Source organism: Toxorhynchites rutilus, chromosome 2, assembly GCF_029784135.1.
Source record: "Toxorhynchites rutilus septentrionalis strain SRP chromosome 2, ASM2978413v1, whole genome shotgun sequence".
Lineage (NCBI taxonomy): Eukaryota > Metazoa > Arthropoda > Insecta > Diptera > Culicidae > Toxorhynchites > Toxorhynchites rutilus.
Genome location: NC_073745.1, coordinates 228,439,019 through 228,462,674, shown reverse-complemented (window position 1 = coordinate 228,462,674; position 23,656 = coordinate 228,439,019). Strand labels below are relative to the sequence as shown.

General features: G+C 38.4%; 1 protein-coding gene across 19 annotated transcripts in view; it reads right to left on the bottom strand.

The window, feature by feature from the left end:
• The window catches only part of LOC129768064 (CUGBP Elav-like family member 4), a 1,369,849-nt gene that overhangs the window by 67,425 nt on the left and 1,278,768 nt on the right, over positions 1 to 23,656 (bottom strand). The window lies entirely within an intron of this gene.

Sequence of the window (23,656 nt, the reverse complement as noted above, 5' to 3'; positions counted from 1 at the left end):
CAGCACTTGGAGCGGTCGCATTACATCTCATTAGTAACATTGATTCAATACTATCGAATGACCATTATCAGATGAACATAAATTTGACTGAGTAAATGAATAATTGGATTTGAACCCACAACTAAAATTTCTCAAACAAATAAACATTGGAGTAACAATTTAGATGAATGCTTCATAACATTAATGTAGAAAAAACTTATGAAGAAATTGTCGTTATCGGCATTATAAACCAATTTAGCCAAATACCAGCCAGCCAAATTTAAAATATGCTATTGAACAAAGTTGTTGAGAAGTCAACGTACTTTCTAGGAAAAGTAACACATTGGTAACTCTATTTGAATAACTTTATTGAAAATTGTAATTGAATACTTGAAACTTTAATATTTCAAAGGTTACATATATTGTCTTACTTTTTTATAGTAATGTTTCAGTTTAATAAAATCTTACGTCATGGTTTTGCCAGACCCTTTGAAATGTGAAATTTTTCAAAAACTAATACAATTTCAAATGAAATCGCAGCCATTCAAGACGAATACAGGTCGGACTCGATTATCCGGAGTATTGATTTTTTTTTTCACTCTGGATAATCGCGTCATAGAAAAAAACGAATTTGTTCTCGGTAAACGTAATATAATTATGATTTGCACTAATTTTTTAAACGTTTTTATCTAGGTTGATCCGTTTGTATGTTTGTGACTTTGTAACCTTGTAACTTTCTAATTTTGTCTGTAGCGCTGTACCACATTAATAGAAAGGGCCTGACCGGGTAAGGGAGTAAAGAGTGCCTCCAAACCAAATCACTAGCTGTATGGCAAATATTGTATAGGATATTAAATAAGAAATTTTGACGGTTTATTTGAACCTCTATGTGGTTTAGCATAGGATCTATAGTGAAAAACGTACTTTTTCGTTTATCTCACACCATCCTCAAAAGCTCCGAGATAAAAATTTAAAAAAATACTGAATGTGCATCTTACTACGGTGTATCAACAAAAATCATCAAAAAAAAATCTTCAAAAATTTAAGTACTTTATCAAATTTAAATTTATTAAATTAAATTTAAGTTTAAATTTAGAAAAATTTTTTTTGGGATTTCAAGATTCAATCCTACTCTAATTCATATTTAAATGTGTTCCTACCAGGGCCCGAAATCTTCGAAGGTGAAAAATGAAGACCGACTCTACTCCCAGTAGCTTCGCTTCGACCAGAACTGCTTCGGCAGTCGCCGCCAACAAAAAATGACTTGACTATAAAACGAATTGACTAGCGCTGACTAGCGAGGATGACTGGTGAACTAGTCCAGTCAGTGGTTATTTTAACTGACTCGACTAGTGAATACAAATCTGCGTCTTTTTTTTTTTTTTTATCCCTTTTGTTTATTTTAGGCTCATTAGCATTTTAGCTGTAACAGAGCCGAATTTTAATCGTGTACATGTCACATGTTTATCATATCTATAATTAGCACATTACACAGTTGCCATTTTTCAGCGTTAGACTATTCCCTACTATACCATTGCATATGGTACACATTTACACAGTAGCCATTTAGGCGTAAGAGTTTTCTATCTGTTCTTCCATTATCCAGTTAGACCGGACAGCGGAGACAGTTGTTGATCATTGTTGAGTTATTTATAGAACAGCAGCCCGATGTTTCTTGCAGAGCAGAGCAGTTGTATGGACGAATCGATCTTCGACCGTGGATCGATCTCCATCGCTGATGATTGTTGCGTGGACGTAGCTATTCTGTAACAACACAAAGATGATGGTCAATGAGGGCCCTGAGTTTTGAACTCACGATCGATCGCTTACTAAGCGAACGCGCAACCAATGTGGCTACGGAGACCCCCCCAAATCTGCGTCTTCATTGAACAAACTTCAATCCACATTTTCATTTCCCCTTGATACTAATTTTGTACCCGTGTACGCACGTCCATATAAAGAGGAACGAAAACTTGACTCCTGATGCAAAAAGTAGTTACCCCATCAATGGACGGTTTTTTTTCTACCCATCGTGAACTCGAACCAACGAACTTAGACATTTATCAAGTATGCTATAAAGGTGTTCGCATTAGTATTAGTTAGTATTAGGCGTGCAAAATAGCGCACACACACTGCACGCTATTTTATACGTGTGAGTAGTTTTCGTGTACGCTACAAAAACATCTAGCTCACTTGTAGCGTTTGTCAAACCACGGTGAACTCAAACATCGATGGATGCAAACGTGCATGGGAGAGAGAGAGGAACGAATTCGTTTTGGGGGATGTCCAAACAAACCATTTATCATGACAATGCCTATTCTGTTTTCGCATTTTCGCATAACATTGTCATGATAAATGGTTTGCTTGGGGATGTCACTTCAAAATGCAATGAGGACAATTTGACTGGGAAGAATGGAATGATATAGTCGAGTCGGTAGAGGGAGATAGCGACTAAACGCCCGACTGACTGTTCAGTCGTTTTGGCGGAGAAACTGCGTGAAGAGCCAAAAGTCATTTACCGACTGACTGTATCCATAGTCAGCCGACTATCCTCAGTTGACTATGACTATGCTAAGCTCTGGTTCCTACAGTTTTTCTAGATATGTGGTATTTTTTTCAGATTTGTTTAGTGTTGCGCGGTACAAAAAAAATATTTTTTATTTTTTCAAAGAGTCTGGTTGGGTAAGGGAGTGAAAAGTCCCCCAAACCAAATCACCAGCTGTATGGAAAATATGGTATATGGTACTAAATAAAACATTTTGGCAGTAGTACCATATAAAGGATGTGTCACATCAAATTGCATCACGGAAAAAACGCTGTAGAAATTTAATTTTTAGGAATTATATCTTCAGCTTTCGCTTATAATCAGATAAGAGTGTATAGATCACGTTGGCCATGCTTCACTGTCAATTTTTCGTAAATTTGGAAACAGGTCGTCGAACGAAAAAGAGCGTCGTGAATTAATCCTGCGCACTCATTTCGAGAATCCGGAGTTGTCACATCGGGACATCGGTAAGATGCTGGGAATCGTCCAATCAACGGTCAGCAGAGTACTAAAACGATACTTCGAGAACCTAACCAACGGCAAAAATGGATGCTTCGTCAGTGAAAAAGATCACAAGCGCGTAGTTAAGCAGTTTAGACGGGATCCGAGAAGTTCGGTCCGGGATGTCGCCAATAAACTGAATTTGTTAAGTTCATTCGTCCAGCGGACCAAGCAGCGGGAGGGCCTGCGTACATACAAGGTTCAGAAGGCTCCTAACCGCGACGAAAGGTAAAACATGGTGGGGAAGACGCGAGCCCGGAAGCTGTACACCGAAATGCTGACGAAGCCGCATTGCCTGGTAATGGACGACGAAACCTACGTCAAAGCGGACTTTCGTCAGCTGCCGGGCCTGTTGTTCTTCTCCGCAGAGGACAAATTCAGCGTTCCGGAGGAGATTCGCAAGCAGAAACTATCCAAGTTTGCCAAAAAGTACATGGTGTGGCAAGCGATCTGCTCTTGCGGAAAGCGGAGCGCCCCCTTCGTGATGACCGGCAGGTAAACGGGCAGGTTTACCTTAAGGAGTGCCTACAGAAGCGCTTACTACCACTATTGAAGCAGCACGAGGGCCCGACCATCTTCTGGCCGGATCTCGCTTCGTGGTACTATTCAAAGGACGTGTTGGAGTGGTACGAAGCCAACGGGGTCACCTTCGTGCCAAAGGAAATGAACCCGCCCAACGCGCCGGAGCTTCGCCCAATAGAGAAATATTGGGCGATTATGAAGCAGGCCCTCCGGAAGAACCCAAAAGTTGTCAAATCGGAGGCGGACTTCAAGAGAAAATGGATTTCTGTTCAAAAAAAAAACTACAACCTGACGTTGTACAGAACCTTATGGACGGGGTAAAGAGGAAGGTGCGTGCATACGGGCTTGGGCTCGAAGTATGAATAAAAAGAAAATGCCAAAAGTTGTTTAATAGTTTTTATTTTACTGTCTAAAATTTTCAAAAGGATCGGTCTACTGGGCGAATTTCTACAGCGTTTTTTCCGTGATGCAATTTGTTGTGACACACCCTTTATTTGAGTCCTTATATGGTACATCATAGGATCTATGGTGAAAAATGCACCTTTTCGTTTTTTTCACGCCATTCTCAATAGCTTTGAGACAAAAATATGAAAAAAAAAACTGAAAGTACATCTTACCAAGGTGTAACGATTAATATTTTCAAACAATTTTTCATCCAAAAATCATATACTAAAAAAAAGTTATATATATTTATATTTTATTATTTTTTTTTGATATTGAGATTAAGTACTACTCTAGTTTGTATTCAAATTTCTTCCTACATCTTTTTTAGGTATATGTGATTGTTTTCAGAATTTTTAGAGTGTTTTCCGTGGTACAAAAAGAAATATATATATATATATATATATATATATATATATATATATATATATATATATATATATATATATATATATTCAGGCATATCGAAATTTTGAAAAAAAAAATTACTTTGAGACCTAATTTCACTCTAATTTTTATTTAAATGCGTTCTAATGTGTTGTTTTTTTCTCATGTAGCGTGATTTTTTCATGAATTTTTGAGAGGATTGAGGAAAAAAAAACATTGTTTTTGGCCTTTGGGCATTTTTAACTTATTTTGAATTTAGAGACCCATTACTGCTCTAATATATTTAAATTTTGTTTTTCATATGTCTTAGTTTTGTCGGTATATTTAGAGCATTGCGCTGTACAAAGTTTTTTTTCTCGTATCTTCAAATATATGAGATTATCTTTACATTGGATTTAGATGGTTTACCAAATTCATAGGAGTCAGCAGTACGATAAAGCTCTGTGAGAAAAAAATAAAAGTCCTTGTGGAAAGACCATTCGGATTTATTAGAAGAACACTTAAAAAATCCCAATTTTTTTTTTCATTTTAGTCTTGCAATTGAAAACCACGAATACAAAAAAATAATTGATTTCAAGAAAATAATAATAATAATGCTGACGATGAAGAAAATTATGTTTGTGTCTCGCAATTCTTTAAAATTAATGCTACATGTAGAAAAAAGACACATACGAACGTACCCTATACAATATTTTCCATACAGCTGGTGATTTAGTTTGGGGTACTTTTTACTAGCTATCCCAGCCAGACTCTTTGGAAATACATTTAAAAAAAAGTTTTTTGTACCACGCAAAACTGAAAAAAATCACACATATCTAGAAAAGCCGTAGGAACACACTTTCAAATGAATTAGAGTAGTACTGATTCTCTGAATCACATAATTTTTTTTTCAAAATTTCAATAGTTTTTTAGTACATACTTCTATTTTTGATGAAATTTTAATTTGATAATTTTTCTTGATACACCATAGTAGGATGCACATTCAGTATTTTTTCTCAAATTTTTATCTCGAAGCTTTTGAGGATGGCGTGAAATAAACGAAGAAGTACGTTTTTCACTATAGATCCTATGTTAAATCACATAGGGGCTCGAATAATCCGCCAATTTTTTTTTATTCAATATCCTATACAATATTTGCCATACAGGGGATTTAGTTTGGGGGCACTTTTTACTCCCTTACCCGTCCAGGCCCTTTATGTTTCATTTATATGGCAGTCCCCCCTTAGTCCCTTAGTCCCTAACCACCATATAATCATTTATTGCACCTTAAAACATCCACATGCCAAATTTCGTTTCATTTTCTAGATTAATTCTCGAGTAATGCAGAAATTTGTGTTTTATTTGTATGGCATATATTAAAAATTTATATTTAGGTTTGATGCGTTTTAGTGAGTTGAGTTGGAATTTAGAGTCAAAAAAGTTATGAAAGTGTATGAGAATGTTGCAAAACCATACAACAATAAAAAGCTTTTTGTTAAGCGATTTTTTTATCTATATAAATAACACCATAAAGTATGAAATTGATTTACATGTAATTAGTTCAATGTAGGTGAAATGTATGTATGTGGTGAGCACGGTGTGCCCATGGAATTGGAGGGAGATAGCCACGAACCGAGTTAATTGGAGAAAAATTGTGAATCAGGCCATGTTGTAAAGACGTTAAGCCAAAATAAAAAAATAAATAAGGTGAAATGTATTGAATTTAATTTAATTTCGAAACGTGTTCCATTTAATCACTAATTGATATTAGAGCAGTGTCGATCGCAAATGTACGTTCAGAAAATGAAGGGATGATCTATTTTTGTGACGTTATATCAAATCTCCTTTTTATGCCGTTAAACCAGTATCGATTCAAGCTCTAGAAGACAACATCACTCGTGTTATCGGTGATACACCATCCGAAATGTTCGAAGAAACAGCTCAAAATTGGACTTCACGTATGTATAACCTCAAACGTGGTTTACATTTATGTGAACTAATCTTTAAACAATTATTAGCTATTATTGGTTTTTAACCCCCAACGATAAATTCTATATTCTTTACAATTTTCCTGTGTTTATTTTCTGAAAATTCAAAACCATACGCTTGAAAAATCACTATTTGAAATCAGTCTTTTGACCGAACAGTTCCTGAAGAATATTATCTCAGAGCTTTTTCAAAATTTTATGGCCAGAATCCGCCGAATTCGATCCGAATAGTACAATTCACAAAGGGTTCTTCTAATGTACCGAGTCATAAGTCACTGATCGTCTGGGTCATGAATTATAAAACGTACCTGCATTGGCGGAAACAAGAAAACTAGAATTTTGTTACTTTTACACTGCTAATTTTATCCATGAAACCCAGCGAATCATTTATTTCACATTACCAATGGAAAAATGTAGTGTAATGAAATATCATGCAACAAAGATACAGATACACAATCAAGTAAACAATCGTACATTTGTTCCCTGGCGGAAAACTCCCACGAAGATTATACCACATAGTCCATCTGAATAGTAAAACGCAATGTTTCTTTTTCGAAACCAACCAACCGGGCTGCACAACAGAGCACCATCCAACATCCTCTCCGGTGTCGTCAAAGCACTATCCCATTGATTTCACTGGCGTGAAAAATATGAAAATTTAAATATTAATGAAATTTTATTCCCGTCTAGAGCTCACTAGAGGCGACCGTTCCGCGGAGAATAACGTGTTTTTTTTGCTCACATAACACTCCGAATGTGTCGAAGCTTTACAAGCTAGTGCACATGGAAAAATTGCAACCTTCATTGCTGGTGTGATGCCAGCTCCGGCAGCTGCTGTAACCCCGGACATTCCGGTGAACTACCTTCCCTGAAGATATTTCATTCAGCTACTTCACGCCACCTAGCGCCATCGTTTCCAGCAGTGAAATAACTACACATTATATATACTTTGATGCGCTCCGTGATGAGGAAAAAAACTGTGATTTTGTTTATTTTATTCTCCGGAGCGCGTGTTTTTCTGCTTATCGAACGTTTCATGAGAAACCTGTCAAAGTGCAACATCGGAAGGGCTGGCGCTCACCTCCCGTTCCGCCCACGGAAATAGAATATTCATGATTCAATTTGTAAACAGCATGAAAAGCTGCTGCTGCTGCTACCGGCTGTCATTTCAAATACGAATTTGTCCGTGTGCAGGTGTGTGGGCGTATGTTTATTTCCAACTGCCAGCGGAAACTCCCATTGCTTCGCTCGGCGTCGACATTTTGTTTTTCGATGCAGCATCCTGTCCTGTGTCACGTCTGGATTTGATGCATCCTGCAAACAAACCGACCCAGAAGTACACAATACTGCCGGTCGTGTGTTTCAAGGAAAATAAGCTGCATTTTCGTTTCCTAATTTACATAATCACCTCCAAGCAAAAATCAAACTGACGCTGAGTCCATATGGTGGAGCGGAGCGGAGCGTTTTTGGCACCATTGCACTCTAAATCCGCCGGGAAGCAATCTGGATTCTCACTTATAATTCGTTGATTACTCAATAGCTTTGCCCTGCACCCGACCAACACAAGAGCGGAGACACATTCAGACCATTCCGGATGCCGACGGTGCTAGGATTATACCATTTCCTTCCGGAAACTATCTATCCCTGTGAACGGGTTTCTCCAGTGTCTGTTTGGCGTATAACACTGAAATCCAGGATTAAAAGTATCTCTTACTGGCTTCCTTTCGGTTCGCACTTATAATGCTCTTAGAGGTTTGATGTCTGATTCTTGGTCATTTTGGCACGTAGCTGGAGACGCGTTGTGCTGATTCGAGGATAATATCAAAAAGGTCGACGCAATCATCCAATTGTATTCAATCGATAGGGACAATATTTGTTCAAATTTAATTTCATGAAAATGTAATATGACTTAGACAAGTTTATCCCGGAAGAACCACAAATGCTTCTACCGATACATCATACTTGGATACACATTACGTGGTGATGAGAGTATGTTTCCCCGGCCACGAGTCGCACCCCAAATGAAGTTATCCATACTTTATCATTCACGATGACTCGGCATATGCTTGCATACCGACGCCCGGCAAGGAGCGGGGGAAGTAAAAGTTTCCCTAATTCGATTAAGCTCCCAAAATAATGAATGCACATCACATACGATATCTTATAATTAAAGTGTTTTTCTTTCGTCGAATGGTCCTTCGTAACACGAGAGCTGTCTGCTATCCGATAGCACAAAGAACATATGGAAGTAGCTGCAGAATGCTACCAACAAAGTAGCAATCGCTCCACACACTTGGTGGAGAGGGTGGAGTGGGCCAATTTCATTCGAAACACGCCGTGAGCGCAAAAGTTTTTAATCTTTTCTCCCAAATCTACCGAACGAACATGATATTTGCACCATAAAACTATCTTTCTAATATCCTGGCCCTAATTTAGGGTAGTTTGAAGCATGTTTTCCAACCGAATCACTCTAGCCTAGCCCTTCCCATCGGCACCCGTCACCTAAACCATCCGACTGTGGACTGTGTGGCACTCATTTCATGCCCCATCTCAACAAACTGCGTCCTCCGACGCACAACGGGACTGCCAGCGACAAATTTTATCATTCCATTTAGAGTCTGTTCCCTCCGGCTCTGGGGCACATATCTTGACTTTCAAATTCCCCCGTTCCTCCGTCTACCGGCGAAAGTGAGCCAGCCAGCTATTCCGAAAAGAGTTAAACCTTTTACCCCCGTTTCGAGCGATTAAATTAGTTGCCTACGGGCCGGGTTCCGAGAGGGAGCAGCTCGGGACGACGGGACGAAGGCGAAAGGTCAAGTTAATTTTATAGGGAAATCAGTGTAGATCGGTCCGGTGCCGCTATCTCATCCGGTGCTGCCATTGGCAATCAAATACGTTACAACTTAATCCACGAATGAATTAATTTCCACTGAAGTTTCTCAGTTGGTTGCGATCGGGGAAAGATTGCGTCAGGGGATTAGAGTTTTCAACTTTCGGGAAAGGTTGAAGGCAATGGAACGGGGGAGGGCCCAGGGGACTATGCATATTTGTTGAGATTGTAAAATTTAATCATTTGCCATTTATGGTAGTCATTTCTTTCTTAATCCCAAGATCTGGTGACGCACGAGAGTTTTACCTTTGTCCATGTCATTAACGGTAGCGTTAGCGTGCGTTCTCTAGATTTCCAGTGTTAAGTCCAATCTGATTGTGAGCTTGTCTAACTTCTTGTTCTTTTCAAAAAGGTTTACTGGTATCTCAGCTGACGCGCGTACATTACAAATGTCAATACGATAGTACTTTGTATCCGCTGTCAAACGCAGGGTTGCGAACTAAAGCAAATTTCCTCTTCAAAAACATCAAACATTTTAAGCAAGAAATCAAAGTGCTCAACCCCATGATGATGAAGGAAAACAGTTATCATTATTCTGAATTTTATTTGACTTTGTATCGATTTTTCGGTTCTTGTTCTGTTAATTATTTCCATCTAAACCTCGTACACCCATGTCTCATCACCAGTTATGTTGCGATTTGTTAATGAGCAGTCCGAATTGACTCTTCTAACACTCTTTTATTAATTGATACCCATTGATACATGAAAAACAGAAAGTTACTGTGTCTATCTCTATGAATCTTACATTATGACATCCAGTCCAGTTTTTGGCATTTACTCACAAAGTTTACCCCGTACTCAAACGGTTAAATATTGAACGGTCATAACTCGAGAACTAATCAATCAAATGGAGCCAAATTTGGCATGTGGAGGTTTCAGGGAGTGGTCCCGTGGCTGAGTGGTTAGCGTCCCGCATTATCATGCCGGGGATTCGTATTCGATTCTCGTTCTGGCCGGGATTTTTTCGATTTTTCGACAAAATTTCTTTCGACTTGCACTGTGGTTACGCGTATTCTAGAGCAAGAAATCCCCACTTCCCACTCTCTAAGGAGGGCTGCCATTCAAATGAAATACAATTTTCTGCATATCTTGAGAACTAATCAAGCAAATGGAGCCAAACTTGGCATGTGAGGGTTTTTGTGTACGGGAAATGTTTCTTTGGTGGTTCGACACACCTCCCTCCTCTGAGAGAAATATATTTTCAAGTGAAAAACACACTGCTATATCTTGTAACTATACAAGTAAAAATTAATCGTCAAACGTGTTGGTAAGCGCAAAACTCGAGATAGGAATGGTCTGATTTGAGCTGTCTTCATTTCATTATATTAGGTTGGGGAAAAAGTAATCCATTGTTTTCTTAAGCGATCAATATCTCGCGTAATATCGATCATACCATTTCAAGTTTAGGCTCGTTGTAAATGTGACATTTCACACTAAAAAAATATTTAACTGTTTTTTTCTTCGTTCCATCCAGTTGTGAGTTACAGGGTTTTTACAATGGAAGTCAACAAAGAAAAAAATCGGTACATTTTACCATTATGCCAGTATGAACCAACATTTAGAATAAAAAAATATTGGATTGCATTTTCCCCAACCTAATATTTTCTGTATCAAACACGTATTCCATGTAACGGAGAAACATGTTGTTTGCAAGAAACTGAAAAATCTTGAACGAGAATCGTGTCTGAAAATTTTTTATATCATAATGAGTTTTGGTAAAAGTTTAAAATTTAGAGTAAAAGGAAATTGTAAAGGGTCAATCAGAAGATCAATCAAATAAAAGCACGGTTTTCAATAGTTTTGAAATGTTTATATGTATGGGAGCAGACCTCTCTTTCTATCAGACTGAAAGTCACCTCGGAATTGTACCAAAAGAATCCAAACGATGCCAAGTAAAGATCGAACCAAGGCAGGCTGAAATGCAAGGCTGTTTTACACGACTACACTATCCGCATAGCCACTGCACAATGGTCCAGGAGATGCATTCAAGTGGAAATTAGTATTCAGAGCTCGACAGTTATTCTCTAGACAAAAACTGTCTAGATAAGTTGCTACATATGATAGAGCGCTCATTTTAATGTTGCCAAACATAGGGTGACCAAAATTTTCGATGAAATAAAAAATCTAACATTCTTATCTCCATAGATAGAGGTAAACATAATTCGACAATGTTGTAGTCTCAGTTATTTAAAACATCTTTGTAGAACAAAGTTTTTTTTTTCTATCTCTTGAAATAACCGATATAGCGCATTTTTTCTAAGTTACGTTAAGGTCGCCATGAAAAGAAATGTTTTTTTGCTCTAACTTTTATATTTCGAATTCTACATACAAACTGTCTTCGGAAGACTTTTAGAACTTACTAATACAAACATTTTGCGATGCAGAACATGTGAATATCTGAGCTTCACCCAAAGTTCTTCCCAAAAACACGCTCTTTTCATTTGTTTGTCATTCTTTCTGGGGCAAACATGAAAAATATTTGTTGACGGAATTTGAAAGAACAGAATTCTCTCTATATAATATGTGATTTTCAAATCTATGTTATTTTTTGTGTTTGAGTAAATTGAAATTGAATCATGAGTTTTTGGATAAAAAAATATCAATAACTTAGAGTAGGATTAAGATATTGACAAGTTCTGCATCGCAAAATGGGATAATGTGATTGATAAGATCTAAAAGTTATACGAAGACAGTTTTCATGTAGAATTTGAAATATAAAAGTTAAAGCAAACAAAAAAACGTTTTTTCATGATTACCCTAATGCATAATGTATGCGGAAAGGGTTAATGCAATGTGTCTCTTTTTTCGCTCTCTCATATTGCTCTTATATTGCATTGACATATACGTCTTACAAATTCTGTACTAGTATGGGTAGCACATGTTTCGTTATTTTTAAACTCATTTTATGTTATAAATCAGGATGTCAAAACATGTGCTAAAAATTAATTTTGGGTGCAGCTTTGGAAGAAAAGTTAGTATCCGTGACAGAAAAAAGTTAAAATACTTATATGTATGGAGCAGATTTTCGCTATTCCTCGCAAACGCTCTATCCTCTTAAACACTGGTGCCGTCATATAAGTGTATGAAAATATTCCACCACTTTAAAGAAAATAAATTGGATCTCATAAGTATACACGAAAGAGTTTTTTCTTTGCTGTTAGTAAAGCGGAGAGCGTGTTTAAATGTACAGCCTCACCAGAGTGCTATGAATGATGCTAATATCGTTAGAAAAAATCCCAATTAGAACTGTCAGCTGGGAACTCAATTCAGGGGAACATATATGGGGTTTGGGAAAAAGAAATGTCGCATTTCTGATCGAAATTTGACGCTTTATTTAATATACTTAAAATTATCCAATTTAAGTCAAATATGAGCCGTTTTGTTAGCAAATTTGTTGTCATTTAGAAGGCAACTTCATTATCCCCCCCGCCCCCTTATAAACCCCCTCCCACTCCTTATTTGCAAAAAACTCAGACAGCCAGTTTTCGCAAGCCTCTTTTGAGGCCAACTTAGTATCCCCAAGAGCGTTTTGCATGAACCGGAAGAGATGATAATCACTTGGAGCCAGGTCCGGACTATACGGTGGGTGCAATAGGACATTCCATCCGAGCTCCCGTAGCTTCTGGCGGGTCATCAAATATGTGTGAGGCCGAGCGTTGTCCTGGTGGCTTGGCGATAGTTTGGGCTGGCTCACGGCGCTACGGCCACGACTTTTTTCGCTTTAGGTTGTCGTACGTGATCCACTTTTCATCACCAGTCACCATCTTCTTCAAAAATGGGTCGAGTTCCGTTTCAGCAGTGCATCGCAGGCGTTGATTCGGTCTAAAAGATTTTTTGCGTCAACTCGTGTGGCACCCATACATCCAGCTTTTTTTGGGAACCCAATCTTCTGCAAATGGTTCCAAACGGTTTTATGGTCTATACCCAGTTCCTGGTCAATCGAGCGAGTGCTCACATGCCGGTCTATTTGGATGATTCCAACGATTTTGGCGGTTTCCACGACGATTGACCTACCAGTACGTGGTGTATCTTCGACAGCCACTACACCAGAACGAAATCGATCAAACCAACGCTGTGCTGTGTGAATCGTTACAGTATCGGGTCCATAAACTACACGAATTTTTTCGACCGCCTTCGTTGCAGTTTTACCTCGCAGGTAGTAAAAACGTAAAATATGGCGAATTTCTTGCTTGGTGGACTCCATCTTTGACGCGCTATAACTTGAAACTGAAAAGGACAATCACAACACTGTCAAAACGACACTTGTAGCACAGATTGTCGTCTTTAAATAGCCGTATAGTATGAACCGATGCGTAGGTACAACACAAGATATGTTCAAGTGTTGCCGTATATTGACAATATACGACATTTCTTTTTCCCCAACCCAATATATGTTCAATATTTCCCAACGATGCCACGAAAAACTTTAACTAATACTCAGCATTCATTCCATTTACGTAATGTGTCAAACATTTCTTCTTGCTTGATTTACCTCAGCTATAATATTCCTTCAGTTCGTGGAAGAATTCTCCTGATGCTCTATATCTTTCCACTCCCTCCCATGATGCGTTCCATCCCATTACCTCCGGCTCGTTTCGCTCGTTTGTTTGGTGTTCCCAGTTGCACCTCTTCCCAAACGACGAGCCTTTCTATTGGATGCACTGTTATCGTCCTTTTTGCCCCTCCCCCTCCCAGAATTTCAGAGGGAGTTTAGCAGGAGAATAGCTGAAGTGTTTTTGTTTGAATTTTAAATTGATCCGTCCTCGATATGCATATGATAGACGACGGGACCAGGAGTAGTGGGTGGTGCATGGAAAATAAAACACACAGAAGCCCTCAACTGTCCTCCCCCCCCCTCTGTTCTCCATTCTTGTGTCGATGAAAATATGAAGAGGACGAAGTGTTTGGCACTCTTGCTCGCTAATACGGAACCAATATCCGGAGCTCTGGTGGATCTGGTGGCGATGGTTGGTTCTGCTGACGTTGCCAGTATTACAAACCTGCCGAGGGGGATTGGACTTATAGGTGCACGATGGGAATACTTTCTTCTTCTTCTTCTTCTCCACTTCGACAACGTATTTATTTCCAATCGAATGCTTCCTCAAGTGGCATATAGTCGAAATGAAGAAGCGTCTGCTCCAACTACGTTTTCTCGATTAAACCCCACCTCGGCTCCATCGGAATGGGAATTTACTACGTGAGCATAGGATGACGACGGCAAGGACTCTAGTTTACATCTAAATAACAAAGACTTCTGGGGAGCGCTGGAGCTCGACGGGAGGGGGGGAAAATCTCCTGGATCTCTCAGGTTGTCGTCCTCGTTCTGTTAGATTTCCTCCGAGTTCGTACTTCTTTTTTCTCTCGATTCTTCTTATTTCGCATGCCGCCTTCACTCCAACTGTCATCGGGATATTGAATTAGGTAGTAATATGATTAAAAATTGAAGTACCGTTCCGCATCGAATATTTCCAGTATCTGGTGTTGATTGTATGCCTCCGCCGTCGCCGTTGGACGGGAACCGGAACAGATGAATTCCCGTGGACCGCTTTTTTTTCGCTCTTCTCCGGGCCGCTGGCACTTCTGTTTAGTCTCTTCGCTTTTTTATTTCAATGATTAGAGAAATTTAATTCCGAATATTGGCAGGGTAGATTTTATCTCTGCCGGATCGGCATGGACAGCCATCCAGCCGTTCAATCGAAGCCACATGAGACCCGGTGACGGTTTGTAAATTAGAATAATCCGCCGTCGGCGATCCCACTCGAAATGCGAATCCTTCGGCCCGTAGGCAGAGAGAGATGCTATCGCAGTGGAAATTGAATGGTGATGGTGTAAAATATTCAATGAATGCTTGTCCGATTGGTGGATAAGCGTTTCAGACAATTATTTGACACTGTCACATGTCCCGTTCGCGTTTCATTCGAATTATTTTACGAATCTTCAAAAAAACTAATGATGGGAGTGAATGAATATAAAACAGTACCACTGATTCTCTGATTATTGGTAGAGCTTGCTAGCACTGAAAACGATTTTTAAACTTCGCATCGCTCGACAGAAACCGATACGTCACACACGATTGGGTTTCACATGAAAACTGATAGCGAATTTCGCTGTCAACCTAACTTCTCAGCGCTGAAGGATACAAAATGAGATACTGCATCTTGTGCAGCGTTTGTGGAAAACCTCGACTCGAAAAGACGCCCACGCGATGTTGCCTGCTCAACGAGCAAAAGTGGCAGAAGAAATGTGGTTTTGCTGCCGTTCAGAGGGTGCAATTTCTCAAACATCATTACTTCGCATGACTTTCTCGTAAACGGAGTCAATTGGGTGCAAAATATATCCTGGGTGCAGTCGTGCGTAGCACTTTTGCAGTGCTGCGAACTCTGAGCAACGATTTCGAACGATGTTGATGGCTGATGTCAAGGCAAACGGTTTTCAGAGGAATGATTCTTTCGTTCGACTTTTCTACTGCGGATCGTTCGACTGAGAGATGCAAGCTGAATTCAATATTGGGTTCAAAAAAAAATGTGGGCCGCCTGATGGGTAAGTTAGATGATTTCTTCGAAATAACGATAGACGTGGTAATTATTTTTAGAACCCATTTTTTCTGCCAACTACGAATCATTCAGCGAAGATGAGAATGGTGAGAATAAAACAAATTTTCGTATAAAAGCTTCAGCAACAGATATGATATGAAACCAATATAAAATTTTTCATCAAACATTTCAGTTTCACCCAAATCAATAAAAGGAAAACCTACTCTTTTAGGGACTGTCCGCATACTTTGTGGAGACGCAGATTTTTTTCAATACATTCACGATGAATGAAATCTGTTCAGTATTTTCAACAACTCAGGGTGTGATCAAGAATAATTCTTGGTACACAACACATGAATTAGCAATTTTCGTGCATGTGCATGTACACCTTGTGAAGTTTGGTTGAGTATCTCAATCTGCAATTCGCTTTGAATACGAAATACTGAATACGGGATATATATAATATTTCCTAAAATTTACGAAGTTAACAGAATGATTGGTATAATAAATAATGGTAAATGAAATAATCAATTACGATGATACTGTAGGTGTTTTTTTACTAGGCTTCAAAACGGCTACAAAAACGCTACCCAACCTAGGTTTGTGGTCTTAGACGAGACAATATTTTGCAATAGTAACTTGTCTCAATGGTATGACGAATTTGCGGATCAGCTGGCATGAATGGCATCATAGTTTGACTAACGTTTATGAGTTCCCAGCAGAATTGAATCGTATATACAACATTATAAACCCCATATGTCGGCTGGGGTATTAATTTGCCTCCCACCAGAGGTCGACACTGAACATAAAACATGATGTAATATGTCCACATTTACTATCTTATATGATCTGCTGTTGATTGATTGTCCACAGCATGTAATATGATTTTTCGCAGTTTAATTTAAATTTTACGTTATGCGATTAACGAACTGCATCTGCCTGATATCCCAGCTAACACTGAATCGTATAACTTCGCATATTTTAAGTCGTATATGAAGTGGGATCGAATCACAATCATATATAGTGTCGATCCAAGTATACATCGTGTATATTTAAAATCGTATAAATTGCGAAAAACTCATTTTAATTTATCTTTACAAATTAGGCCGTAATTCGGTATAACAAGCTTCGGTTTTTATGATATGCTTGATCGTAAAATCGATTTGAACGACATGTATATACATATCAGGCAATTTTCGTGGGTCACGAAAACGTATAATTCAAAAAAAAAGCTGAATTAATAAGAAATTGTATTGCATGCTGTGGAAAATCGATCAATAGTAAATTATATGAGAACGTTATTAAGGACATATTAAATCATATTATGAATTTGACACATAAAGATCCACGATGACGTATGTACAGTAACGACGTCTAATGATGATTTAGGAAGGCAAATTAATTTCGAACGCTCTTTTAAATCGTCAAAATTTGAATGTATATTTTTAATTCGTGTTGTTCGTTTACTTAGAACACGTAATACTGAACCTTACTTAATAATTTTTTTCTAGAAATTTCATGATGTTTCCACTAAAATACAATCGGCAATCGGGAATGACGTACCCGATTGCGTCTCTTCCGTATCATATGTACGAGTTTTAACTGCTCTAGGATTGTAAATCAGATAGCCGTGTGAGATTGCTGCTGCTTGATAGTCCAAACAACCGGAGCTCGAATCCCTTCGAAGAATATTTTCTCGCAGCAGCTATCTCGCGCTACGTCTTAAGGTGAAGGAAGTCATCCTATTCACGCGAACCAAATACTTACTTTCGTTTATTTGGAATGAAAACTCATAGGAAATCATAGGAACGATCCAAATTCTAAATAATTTTCATACATCGTGTATATCTAAAACGGTATTAAGTGCAAAAAATTCGATTTTATTTCTGACAGCAGATTACGTCATAATTCGGTGTAAAAAACAACGGTTTTATGACATACACTATCGTGATAGACTGATTTTCGACATCATATATGTGTATCAGGTAGATGCAGTTCGTGAGTCGCATAGACGTGACGAAATAGTACTGCGAAAAATTGTCTTACATTCTGTGTAGAATCATTAAATAGTAAATCACATTAGATCGTAATTGAGGCCATATTACATTGTATTAGAAAATTTTACATATCAAGATCCGCGATGTCCTATGTACAGTATCGACGTCTGGTTGTGATGTAGTGATTTATGGAGGCATATTAATCTCTACCAGATCAGCAGGCTCGAAAGCAGTTTTAAATTGGTGAAATTTGAATGAACATTTTTACTTCATGTTATTTGATATCTTAAAACACGTAGCACTAAACCTTACTTGATCATTTCTAAATAAATTTCATGACATTTCCACTAAAATACAACAGACGATCAGGAATGACGTATCCGATTGCATCTTCCTCGTATCATATGTACGAGTTTTAACTGCTCTAGATTCATATTCCAGGTAGCTGTGCGAGATGGCTATTGCTTATCATCCAAACAACCGAAGTTCGAATCCCATTGGAACAAATTTTCTTAACCATCATCACCACTCATTTTAAATATTTATATTCCCTCCCACTAAAAGCCAATTGTAGAATTCCTATTTCTAGAAACATAAATGTTGTCATATATACAAATGGTGGTTCGTGAGGGTATAAAATAACTATATCCTCATAAACATTTTTCGCCATTGGTTTTGTGTGTTTGCCTGTAGTAAACCGTATATACGTATGACAATAGTCGTACTAGATGCATTTGTAAGTCGTATATTCATCCAAACTAATTCGCAAGCAGTTGTCATGTATGGATATCACCTCCACTTTTGTATGTATTTGGCAGTTAGACGCATCATATACAACCCAAAATATGGGATTTATTACGCTGTATATACGTTAGTTATACGATTCAATGTTTGGTGGGAATATACATACACAACAATAGCTTGCGAATCAGTTTGAATGAATGTACGACTTACTAATGCAAACACACGAATCAGCGGTGAAAAATGTTCGTGAGGTTATAATGGTTAATCGCCGTTTGTATATATGACAACATTTATATTTCTAAAAATAGGACTTGCTCAATTGACTTTTAGTGGGAGACGGTATAAATATTTAAAATGAGTGGTGGTGATGTTGTACACAATTACGACTTAATCAGTCATGATAAATAAAATCAGATTTTTTGCATTTTGTACGATTTTAGATGTACACGATGTATGCTTTGATCGAAATTATATATGATTGTGATTCGATTCCACTTTATATACGACTTAGAATATGCCAGATTATACGATTTACTGTTTGGTTGGTGTATGATGCTGACTAGTTCGATTCTACGATGATTTATTACATAAAATCAATGCTTGTTACATCGAATTACGATATAATGTGTCGTAATGAATAAAATCGAAGTTTTCGCATGTTGATCGATTTGAGATATACACGATCGATCCTTCGATCAAAATTATATTCGGTTGCAATTTAATCCCACTTTATATACGATTTAAACTATGCAATTTATTCGATTTAATGTTTGTTGAGTTAGAACGGTAATTCAGGTGTTAAGCGAGCCAAACTACAACATAAAATAAAACATTTTTGTCACAAGAACATCATAATGATATCCATATCGAATTTTCTTTATACCACTGCTGTCTTGTTTCGAAATTCCTTTTTCTTCGACTATAACTTCCAAACACTGTCAATTGTTAACGAAGTCCTTGATTTAAATGTCTAATTTTTTGAATTTTTTGGTTTTTCCTTTACAAAAATACCCAAGAATAGATATGCAGCATCGGAATCTTGAGGAAACTAAAGATCATTCTGTTGGAGAAAAATTTAAAAAAAATTAGAACAACCGTTACTTTTTAGGGGGTCTCCGTAGCCACATTGGTTACGCGTTCGCTTAGTAAGCGATCGATCGTGAGTTCAAAACTCAGGGCCCTCATTGACCATCTTTGTGTTGTTACAGAATAGCTACGTCCATGCAACAATCATCAGCGATGGAGATCGATCCACGGTCGAAACAAGATCGATTCATCCATACAACTGCTCTGCTCTGCAAGACACATCGGGCTGCTGTTCTATAAATAACTCAACAATGATCAATAAACTGTCTCCGCTGTCCGGTCTAACTGGATAATGGAAGAACAGATAGAAAACTCTTACGCCTAAATGGCTATTGTGTGAATGTACCATATGTAATGGTATAGAAGGAATACTGGCGAATGGCAACTGTGTAATGTGCTAATTATAGATATGATAACCATGTGACATGTACACGATTAAAATTCGGCTCTGTTACAGCTAAAATGCTAATGAGCCTTAAATAAATAAATGGGATAAAAAAAACCGTTACTTTTGACTAAAATGAAAGAAGAAGGCATTCTAAACTATTTTTAATCAATAAAATTATGAAATGAATAATTGAAACAATCCTAAAAAGGAATTTACCCAGCAAACATTGAATCGTATAAAATACCAAAACTGGAGACGGTATACATATATCCAAAACACATTGCATTTTTTCCATTTTTCTAGAATCCGCGAACACGCCCGCTTCCACACACGGTCAAAACATACCTACGAGTCTGATTCGGCCAAAATTTTGACAGTAGCCGTTTACGAGAATGTACTACATGATAAGTAATCTCTCTTGCGATAGTGACACCATCGGGCGATGAGGCTAAGTACTTATTACGATGCCCGTTATACCGATAACGACATAATCCATAAATGATATAACAAATAGTGTTTTTGCGTTATATACGATTTTGGGTAAAAATTATGCATACTTTGATTGACACGAGTTCATAACCGACCTAGCGTGTGAAAAAGTTATACGATTTAATGTTTGCTGGCTAGGCGGAATTCAATTATTTGCATGATGTTTTTTTTCCAAAATATGATGGATGTTCACGCGGACAACAGGGGGAGAGGTATAAGAAATGTTCACGTTTGTTCACGAAAAAGAAGGGAAGTCTAAAATCGAGTTTTTTTCCGTCCACGTGGTAAATTGATAGCTTCTCATTGTATTGGAGCAAAAGTTACATTCGAATAACAATTGTTGAGAATAGTGTTGATACGTGAATTCTTTATAGGTAAATTAACACTTCTAAGTTGTTAAAACCTGAAAGTAACTAATGTTTGTGACAAATTACTCAAATGGATATCTGAAGTCCGCGGTGTGATGTTGTAAATATAACTTTTTCATTTCGCATTTCTTTAGTCAAATTTAATTCACGTCATGAACAGTGTGCAAATTAAAGCACCACCCACCTGATCCTTCTAGTATTTCATTACTGTTTCTCAATCCCCATGTTACACCTATGGCCAAGAACATCCGGTAAGAATACGTTCGATACGCACACAGAGAAAGCGAAGTTCACACAAAACCGACACGACAGATACGAGGGATAATAAATTTCGATCCACAATGCATCTTTCGTTCCATGCCCCATATCGACAATCTATAGCAGACAGACGAGAGCTTAAAGCACTCATAACTGGGTGTACTTCCCAGAAACCCAGATCAGCTGAGGTACGCTCGGAACTGTCCTGTGTTCTGTGCTACTTTGGATGAAGAGGATCATCAGCCGGACACCCGCCTCCCATTCACTTGTGGAGTGTGTCCGTATAGTTTTATATTCACCAGAGTGATTTTCTGAAGAAATAAATACAATATTCTCCCGGCGTTGGCCTCGGCGAACCCCTGGCAAACACTGGGCCTCGAGTGCAAACGGGGACGGATTTGCAACAACCCATAAGCGTAAGCGTGGCGCACAGTGTTCGGGGGTGGTTATTGTGTATCATCATGTCGTACTCTATCCGGAGATAGACGCACAGCGGCGTTAAAGACATGAGAACTTTCCTAACAACATCGTCATCATCGTCGTCGTCGAGTCCCACAATTGCTACGGCGTTGGTAAGTGGGATGCTTCTCCCACTAAAGTGTAACATTATATCCAAGCGGGACGAGTTGCACCATTGAGCCGCAGATTATTGCAACCAAATCCCGGATTCGAACCATCGAGCAATCTCGCACTCAAAGAATGAAATCCTATATTGCCTTGTTCCAGCGAAGGGCTCCAGGGGGGAAAGCGTGCCGGAGGCCCCCGTTGGATATTGTGTAATAATAGACATAGCCAGAATGGATGGTTCTCTATCCGGGGCTGGGCTGGACTGATTGCAGCATATTTCACCCTCTGGTCCGCGCCGATCGCATCCTGGTAAGCTGGCCGACGACGACGACGAGTAATGGATGAAAATGGAATTTTATGGTTTAAAAACAAATCTACATATAAATATTAAGTGCTCTGGCTTTGTTGTTACTTTGCATATACTTATTTTTTCGTGCTGCATCCCTTCGCAGTCGGTACGCTATCTCTTAGGCGCAGTTTCACTCCAGAAGAGTGATTGCTATTATTCGCATTTTTCCAACAAGGATGGTTACAGCCCTTCCATACGTTGTCATGTACTCGAGGGCACCGTTATTGCCACCGCTGCTGCTGCTTGCTGTTGGGTCCTGGTCCTGGGCTGCCATGCCAGAACGAGTTCGCTGGAAAAGCTGATAACAAAAAAAAAATCTCTCTCCCACAGGCCACCCACAGTGACAGCCGAGGTGCAAGCGGACATATATCACAAGGGAAATTCTCGTGTTCTTACAAAAATACGAACGAGAGCCTCGACAATGGTTCAAGAGAGTGCGGAACCACTGCCAGGCATAGACACAAAAAATGATAGGTTAGGTTGCAACAACTGACTGGAACAATTTGCAAAAGCCCGACCCGGTGGGTCCAGGTGAGGGGAAGCTCGCCAGGAATTGGTTACTGAGATGGTTAGGGTTATCCTATCGTATGGCAGGGCAAGGCTTTGGAAAAATATTCGCAATCCTTCTCTCGCTACGCTGGGATTGAGTGGGACCGCAGCAGCAGCGACACAGGAGTCGTGGAACTGAATGATTCCGGCTGCCTATGTGTTTTTCCCGGGTTGCAGTTTCTTGTTTGCAAATGTAATTTTTCCACTGGAAGACAAGAGCACTAGCAAATCTAGTTTTCAGTTTTCAGTTTGCCAATGTAGATCAGGGTAAATCTGGTCTATTGAGTTACTAGTACTTAGGAGCGCTTTATGCTCCTGCACAATATGGCCGTGAGTACGATTAACGGGTGTATAACAAATGTGGACATACTGAACATACATTTGGAAATGCGTCTGTGCAATCAAACTTGTTTAATGAATCATCATATTTGTTGCTTAATTCGGTCACTCACTGGATCTCAAGGAGAGCTGGAATGATTGGTTTAAACACCTACAGTTTTTCTGTCTAACCCATCACAATTGAAAAGAGATCGTTTCGTTTCAATAAATAATATTTTGTGTTTGAATAACTGATATAGTTATCATGATTCATGATTCATCTTTGTCATTTTTTTTAAATTAAAAATGATAAAAGCATATCAGGAAGCAATTCCTTTATAATGTTTCTATGTCATATACCAACAACAAGTGCGTTAATTTCCTACTGAACTTTGTTTTTCATAGGTTGAAGGAATTCAATTTTATGTAGTCATATTATAAGAATATTACTTTTCCGATTCCGCGGCTCGAAAATTGTACGAAACTATCGGAAGGTGAATGATTTTCGAAAATATACCGTGACTCACAAATTTCAAGCGTTAAAAATGTTTAATTCCTCATTGTAGAGCAGGATTTCATCCAAGGAAATAACTTTATTGATTATGGTGCAAATAAAAAACTTGCACTTGCGAAAATATAAATTGGCGAAAACCAGTCACCCTAGTTACTCATTTATTTGTAAATTTGTATGTGTGAGACCGGTTCAGTATTTCAATCTTCGAACAACCGTAAAAAATGATAGATAATCCATGATAGTTTGTAATTGTATGTCTACAGC